Source organism: Tachyglossus aculeatus, chromosome X1 (assembly GCF_015852505.1).
Source record: "Tachyglossus aculeatus isolate mTacAcu1 chromosome X1, mTacAcu1.pri, whole genome shotgun sequence".
NCBI classification, from domain to species: Eukaryota; Metazoa; Chordata; class Mammalia; order Monotremata; family Tachyglossidae; genus Tachyglossus; species Tachyglossus aculeatus.
This window is the reverse complement of record NC_052101.1, coordinates 58,483,455-58,492,023: the sequence shown is the minus strand read 5'-3', so window position 1 is coordinate 58,492,023 and position 8,569 is coordinate 58,483,455.

Here is an 8,569-nt window from a genome sequence, read left to right as displayed (position 1 = left end):
AGTGCCTGTCACATAGTAAGCCCTTAACAAATGCTATTTTTTGAAAGACTAGGGTGTTCTGAATGTTTGCAGGAAGGCTTCCTGGAGGAGGCGAAATTTTAGAAGGGCTTTGATGACTGAGAAAGCTGCAGGCTGGCTGATTTGGGATGGGGAGGAAGTTACAGGCTGGGGCAGTGTAGTGAGTGAGGAGTTGGAGGCAGGGGATTTAAGGATGTGGTACCATTGGAAGATGATTTTAAGGAGTGTGAGCTGGGGACTAGCAGGTGAAGAGAGCCCATATGTAAGATGGAAACAGACATTGGAGACAGATGGAGACAGCTGTGAGGAGTTTTTCTTGATGCAGTGCAATATGGGTAGCCACTGGAGATTTTGAGGTGTAGAGAGGTGAGTTATGTCTAAAAATGATCCAGTATAGACTGAAGGCAGGGAATGTGAAGGTAGGGAGACCAGGGAGGAAGTTAACCATGAGCTTGGATCAAGGTGGTAACTGGAGATGAAGGAATAGATCCAGAAAGTGATGTGGAGGAAGAACAGTTGATTGAAAGTGAGAGTTCTGAAAGACAGTGCAGAGTCAAAGATGATACCAAGGGTGTGGGCTTCTGAGACAGGAAAGACTGTGGGCTTGTCAATAGGTCACAGAGGGAGAGTGATGGCAGAAGGAAAGAGGACAGGTAAGGAAGGAAAAGGGATCAAAAACAGTGAAAATAAAGGAAGAGGAGAGTGGCCTAGAGAAGGACAAACAATTCCAGCATCAGGGAAAGAAGGGGGAAGAGGTGTGGGAAGCAGCCAGGATTAGTAAAAAGAGCACTTACTTGGGAGTCAGAGGACCTGGGTTCTAACCCTGGCTCCACCATCTGTCTGTTGGGTGACCTTGGGCAAGTCACTTCTTCTCTGTGCCTCAGTTACCTCACCTGGAAAATGGGGATTAAGACTGTGAGCCCCATGTGGGACATGGACTGTATCCAACCGGACTATCTTGTATCTACCCCAGTGCTTAGTACAGTTCCTGGCACATAATAAGTGCTTAACAAATACCATTTTAAAATAAAAAAGTGTGTGGGAGGGGTGGAATCAGGCATGACAGAAGAAAGGAGGATGACGAGAGACACCAGGAGGGAACAAGAGGGACAAATTAGGTAAATGGAAAGAGATAGATACAGACCAACAGAACAGTTGAGGAATTTAGGGAGAGAGGAGGAGAGTGGCAAGAAGAAAATTAAAGGAAGACAGGAAGTAAATAGGGGCAGTACAGGGAGCGAGAAGAAGGAAAAATACTGCATCACTCTAACCCAGATATTTCTGCTAAACTGCATTCAAAAGTACTGGATAATGAAGGTTAATGTTACAAAGAAAAACTTCCAGATAGTGGAAACTATTCTATTTCAATGCAGGCTTACCCCAAAGGTAAAGGCAGAGGCTTTGATATTCAGGACACTTAAAGCTAGAAAGGAAAAAAGAAACACAAAACCACTAAAGAGCACTGGTAGGTAACTTACTGCCTTGATTGAACGAGATGAAGTGGACGATATTTTACAGTTGAGCAGAATATGGCTACCTTAACCTTTTAACCTTACTCTAGTTTAAATCACGGTAGAAAGTAGATCTTTTTTTTTGCTTTCACTATCTAACTGGGGTGGGGGGCGATGAAGAATATTCATTTTACTTGACTTTTAAAGCACCTTTGCACCATATGCACACATCTGTAGATAGAGGGGAAACACATGTTTCCATGTACAGGAAAGTGTGAGCCATCTTTCTGGATCAAAGATAATGTGACAGGGGAAAGAGTTTGTCTGGGTGTATGTTTGGCTGAAGAGACTGATGCCCAACTGACAATTCTTCCCACTCTGTGCCTACATAAAGGTCACTCCTTACTCTGCTGTCACGTTTGCTATTTGCAATGCCTGGTGCTGTTTTTGAATTTGCCCTTTGTTTTCATGATGAAGCTTCTGTTCTAAAAGACCCTCCCTGTTCCTGATGACTATATTCATTCACTCATTCAATCAATCGTATTTATTGAGCTCTTACTGTGTGCAGCGCACTATACTAAGCACTTGGGAAGTACAAGTTGGCAACAGCGTAGCTCAGTGGAAAGAGCAAGGGCTTTGGAGTCAGAGGTCATGGGTTCAAATCCCAGCTTCTCCAATTGTCAGCTGTGTGACTTTGGGCAAGTCACTTAACTTCTCTGTGCCTCAGTTACCTCATCTGTAAAATGGGAATTAGGACTGTGAGCCCCCCGTGGGACAACCTGATCACCTTGTAACCTCCCCAGTGCTGAGAACAGTGCTTTGCACATAGTAAGCACTTAGTAAATGCTATTTAGAAAACATATAGAGACAGTCCCTACCCAGCAATGGGCTCACAGTGCGATGTTAGTTTGAGTGCTACTGTTGTCTCCCCATTAGTTGAGGAATGGGGAATCATGGACTGAATGTTTTTGTATTATTATTAATAATATTAATAATAATGGTATTTTTAAAACACTTACTATATGCCAAGTACTGTTCTAAGCACTGGAGTAGATACAAGTTAATCAGTTTGGACATAGTCCCTCTCCTACGTGGGGCTCACACTCAATCCTCATTTTACAGATGAGGTAACTGAGGTCCAGAGAAGTTAAGTGACTTATCCAAGGTCATACAGCCAGCATGTGGTGGAACCAGCATTAGAACCTGACTCCCGGGCCTGTGGGCAACTCACCTGTCAGTCAGTGGGGGAGGGAGGGGTTTCAGAGTATCTATCAATCAATTAGTAGTATTTATTGAGCACTTACTGTGTGCAGAGCACTGTACTAAGTGTTTGGTAGAGTACAATGCAGGTAGAAATGTTCCCTGCCCACAAGGAGCTTACAGTCTAGCAGGGGAGACAGACATGACCGGCCTTAAATCACTCTGCAGATTCCCCGCTCCAACCTAGACCAAGCTGCTGGAGCCATTAGTTCTAGGTTAACAGATTCTGACCTGGCAGGGGAAATGGGGATGGGATGCACTATAAAAGGAAACAGAATCTCTCTTTGGACCCCTAATTAGACCAAGAATTAGGCAGCAAAAAAGGGGGCATGTGGGGATGAATCAGTGCCCTGTTTGTTCTTTATCTTTTGACCTACATGTTCCTTCACTGGCTTAGCCCAGGAAAAGGAGGTGAGGGGGATGGAGAGACCTCATGCCTTCTGGGAAAAATGTGAGGTTTGTTTTCACAGGGAATGGAGGGATGGGTTTGATATGAATGCTTACCTCTGAGCAAGCAGAGCGTGGGTTGGCTCAGTGCAAATTAAACCACATGTCCTGCTGGTGATAGGACCTACCACTTATCTCTTAACCAATTGTGTCTAAGTCACCGTGGTGGGGATAGTGTCAGTAACATTATTTATTGCACACCCACTGGGTGTGATGCACTGTACTAAGCACTTGGGATGACATAATGGATAAAGCATGGGCCTGGGAGTCAGAAAGTCATGGGTTCTAATTCTGGCTTCACCACTTGTCTGCTGTGTGACCTTGGGTAAGTCACTTCACTTCTCTGTGCCTCTGTGTCCAACCCGATTTGCTTGTCTCCACCCCAGCACTTAGTACAGTGCCTGGCACACAGTAAGTGCTTAACAAATACCATAATTATTATTATTATTATTATTACAACAGAAACACAAAACACATTCCCTGCCCACAAGGAGTTTACACTCTGAGGGAGACGGACATTGTAAATATTTTGAAGGAATCACAGTAAGTAATTGACTGCCCAATTGATTAAGTATATAATAATAAAACTAATAGTAATAATAATGACTTTGGTATTTAAGTCCTTACTATGTACTAAGCACTGGGGTAAATACAATAGTAATTCATTCATTCAATCGTATTTATTGAGCACTTACTGTGTGCAGAGCACCCTACTAAGTGCTTGGGAGAGTACAAGGAAACAATAAACAGTCACATCCCCTGCCTGCAACAAGCTTACGGTCTAGAGTGGGGGATACAGAAATCAATACGCATAAATAAAATGACAGACATGTACATAAGTGCTGTGGGGCTGGGAGTGGGGAAGACCTAAGAGAACAAGTCAGGGTGATGCAGAAGGGAGTGGGAAATGAGGAAGAGTGGGGTTTAGCCTGGGAAGGCCTCTTTGAGGAGATGTGTCTTCAATAAGGCTTTGAAGAAGAGGGAGAGTAATTGTCAGATTTGAGGACGGAGGGTGTTCCAGGCCAGAGGCAGGACGTGGGCAAAGGGTCAGCAGCCTGACAGGCGAGATTGAGGCACAGTGAGAAGTTTAGCACCAGAGGAATGAAGTGTGTAGGCTAGGTTGTAGGAGAGAAGTGAGGTGAGGTAGGAGGGGCAAGGTGGTGGAATACTTTAAAGCCAATGGTGAGGAGTTTCTGTTTGATGCAGATGTGATTATAAGCAGATCCAGCCTGGTCCCTGTTCCACCTGGTGCTCATAGTTGAACGGGGAGAGAGAACAAGTATTTTAGAGAAGCAGCGTGGCTCAGTGGAAAGAGCATGGGCTTCGGAGTCAGAGGTCATGGGTTCTAATCCCAGCTCTACCACATGTCTGCTGTGTGACCTTGGGCAAGTCACTTAACTTCTCTGTGCCTCAGTTACCTCATCTGTAAAATGGGGATTATGACTGTGAGCCCCACGTGGGGCAACCTGATCACCTTGTAACCCCCCCAGTGCTTAGAACAGTGTTTTGCACATAGTAAGCACTTAACAAATGCCATCATTATTATTAATCCTCATTTTACATTTGAGGAAACTGAAGAACTGAAAAGTTAGGTGATTTGCCCAAGGTCACACAACAGCAGAGCCAGGATTAGAACCCAGGTCCCCTGACTCCCAGGCTGTGAGCTTTCCACTAGGGCACCATACATTCTAAGTTGATATGACTTTGGAGATGGGAAGTTATCAGAAAGACCAGTTGGAGAAGGAGGGATTTTAGAAGGATTTTGAACATGGGAAGAGCCGTGGTCTGCTGGATTTGGATGGGGATGGAATTCCAGGCTGAGGGCATAGCATGGATGAGGGGACTGAACTGGGAGAGTTAAGAATGAGGTTAGACTGTTAACTTGGGAGGAATAAAAAGTGCGAGCTGGGGAGTAGCAGGCGAAAGAGCTGATAATGTGAAATGGGGGAAGGCGGTAGAGAGGCTTGAAGCAGATCGTGAGGAGTCTTTGATGGGGAAGGAAATGGGATGTCAATGAAGGTTTTTTGTGGGGTGGAGAGATGTAGGCTGAGTGATGCTTCAAGAAGATGATCGGTGCAGCAATGTGTATTACAGATTGGATTGGGGAGAGGCTGGAGGCAGGGATCATGCCTACTAATTCTATCCCTGCCTTCAAGGATTTGACAATCTAGTGAGAGAGATAGACAATAAAGCAAATTAAAGGTAGCAGAAAGCAATATATTATAAACATCTGTAAATATGTGCTACAGGGGAGTGGGTGTGAGAAGCAACGTGGCCTAGTGGAAAGAGCACGGGCCTGGTAGTCAGAGGACCTGGGTTCTAATCCCACTCTGCCATTTGTCTGCTGGATGACCTTGGGCAAGTCACTTAACTTCTATGTGCCTCAATTAATAATAATAATAATAATAATAATAATAATAATGTTTGTTAAGCACTTACTATATGCCAAGCACTGGTTCTGAGCACTAGAGTAGATACAAGGTCATCAGGTTATCAGGTTGTTCCAGTGTGAGGTGTGGATATCTCTGGCGACTCTATTTCTGTGAAATTCAGCATTCCAGATACCAACTGGTATTCTTGTATATAAAACAAATGATCAAGTGCTTCAAATCTGGGCTAATTTGTTCAAACCTGAATTGATTATATCACAAAACTGACTGTGACTGGGCCACATTTTGCCATACTAGCAACAAACCTCTCTTGATATTGTCAAAAGTCAAGGAGAAGAATCAGAAACTGAAGTCACTTTAAGTGACTGGTGAGCTGTGAGGGTGAGCTAAGACCAAAAAGTCCACAGAACAGTTGAGAAAGAAGGAAACAACACATTTTTCCCTTTCACTGCTTTTTTTCCTTCCCTGATATAAGCTTTATCATTTTTCTTGGCATAACTTCTGCACAAACCTTTTCACTAAGTAGGTATTGTTCTGTTTCTAATCCCAAGCCCCATTCTTATTTATTGGCACTGACATTTGGCATAGAGACCTTCAGGTATGTGAGGGCTCGGGGTTTGACTGGCTGCATTATTCTCCATTATTTATTGTTCCTCCTCATTTAGCATTGTCTGTGCTTGGAAATCTTTCTGGGTTTTTCCATAACACTCGACTTGTTGTTTCAATGTAAAGTAGGGGAATAATCATGAAATGCTGCAATGCTTTGTTAATAAATCCCTTAATGCTTGTAATAGTTTCCGTTTCACATGTTCCCAGTAGTTTACTAGCTTAGTCAACAGCTTTGAAATACATCCAGTGTGGTTTCCCTGGAGCCTCCCGTTAAAACAGGGACAAGAAACCTTTCATCCTTTTGACTAGTCCTTGACAAAAGAAATCAAGGCATCTGTGTGGGGATATTTCTGATGAGAACTTCAAAGTGCAAGGTTTTTGCCTTGTGTGCAGAGTGTAACCCAGTATAATTGAATCAAGAAGGACATCACATGCTTTGGGAGACTGTCAGACAGAGTCTGGCGGCAGAGTGACATCAGGCTTCAGCCCAAATCAAAGGTCTCCGTGCCGTCCAAACTTGTTTGTAGTTGGGAAGCCTGAATCTCTACCCTCAACCCCCTCCCAGCCTCCTCCCCACCTTCCAAGCCTTATGAAAAGCACATCTCCTCCAAGAGGCCCTCCCTGACTAAGCCCTCATTTCCTCTTCTCCTGCTCCCTTCTCTGTCACCCTTGCACTTTGATTTACAACCTTATTCACCCCTCCCTCAGCCCCACAGCACTTACGTACAAATCCATAATTTATTTATTTGTATTAATGTCCGTCTTCTCTAGATGGTAAGCTTGTCTTGGCCAGGGAACCTGTCTACAAACTCTGTTATACTCTCTCACGATGCTCTGCAAACAATAAGCTCTCAATAAATGTGATCAATGGATCAATTGATATTCGATTCCCTGAACAGTTCCGTCAGCATCACTTAATGGGCCAGGCTCAACTTCAGAGCAAGAATGGAAAGACAGAATTACAATCAGGGCCTGGAACAAAGGCAGTCTCCCTAGCACTGAAGCTGTGTTCACCTCAACCACAGCTTGGTTGTGGGATGGTATCAGGAGTCTGGATGACAGAAGGTACCCAGTCACCTGTTTCCAGGTCAGCTGAAATCAGGCCACCGAACAGAAGGGGACAGAGGAGTCCCAGTATATGAAATCATAGGTCAAAACGGCGTCAGATGCTGAAAAACATCAACCTGACAGAATGGCAAAGGACAGTTCCTTACCTTTGAAGCCTCCCCTCCCTGCCCACACCCAACGACAGAGCTCCTGCCAATGGGATCTTCTAGGAGGATGAAGGACAATGGTATTCCCCACTATACGTGCTCATATCTGCATCAGTCAGGATTAGCTCTGCCGTCAGTGGCAAAGGTTTTCCTCTGAGAGCCACCTAAGGCGGCAGCATGGCATCAGCACTAATGTTGTGCTCACTTCAGTCACAAGTAGGTCATGAACGGCTCTGCCGCTTATCAGCTGTGTGACTTTGGGCAAGTCACTGAACTTCTCTGTGCCTCAGTTACCTCATCTGTAAGATGGGGATTAAGATTGTGAGCCCCATATGGGACAACCTGATCGCCTTGTATCCTCCCCAGCGCTTACAACAGTGCTTTGCACATAGTAAGTGCTTAACAAATACCAAAATTATCATTATTATTATTATGAACGTAAACCTGGCAATGTGCTGCAACCCTGCCCACCTACACACTCATCCCACTCCGCGCCCCAGCGGGAATACGCCTGGCAGGGACGATAGCATGAGTGGCACCACACGAGCCCCCAGCTCTATCATCAGTAACGATGTGCAGGTTCCCAGATCTGGGCCTTCAGGACCGAGGCTCAATTGTCATTCCTGATGGGAGACTCCAACATCATCCTCTGCATCAGAGAAACCTAACGTCCGGTTTTAAAAGTTCACAGACCTACCTCTTCCTGGTTACCATGGTGGATTTAGGCCTCTGCCACCCTTTTTTCCTAGAGCACTGTGGTAGCAGCAGATGTTCGGCGTGGGCTAGTAGGGCTAGTGCAGTGGCAGGAGGAGAAATGCTGTGCTCTGCACAGTAATAATAATAATAATGGAATTTGTTAAGCGCTTACTGTGGGCCAGGCACTATACTAAGGGCTGGGGTGGATAAAAGCAAATCATGTTGGACACAGTCCCTGTCCTGCATAGGGCTCACAGTCTTATTCCCCATTTTACAGATGAGGTAACTGAGGCACAGAGAAGTGAAGTGACTTGCTTAAGGTCACACATCAGACAAGTGGCAGAGCTGGGATTACAACCCATGACCTTCTGACTCCCAGGCCTTTGCTCTATCCACTACCCCATGCTGCTTGGCTTGCCATGATTGGCTGATTGATCAGAAGAGAGATTGTTCACAGGGCCTAGGTTCTAATGTGGCTTGACTT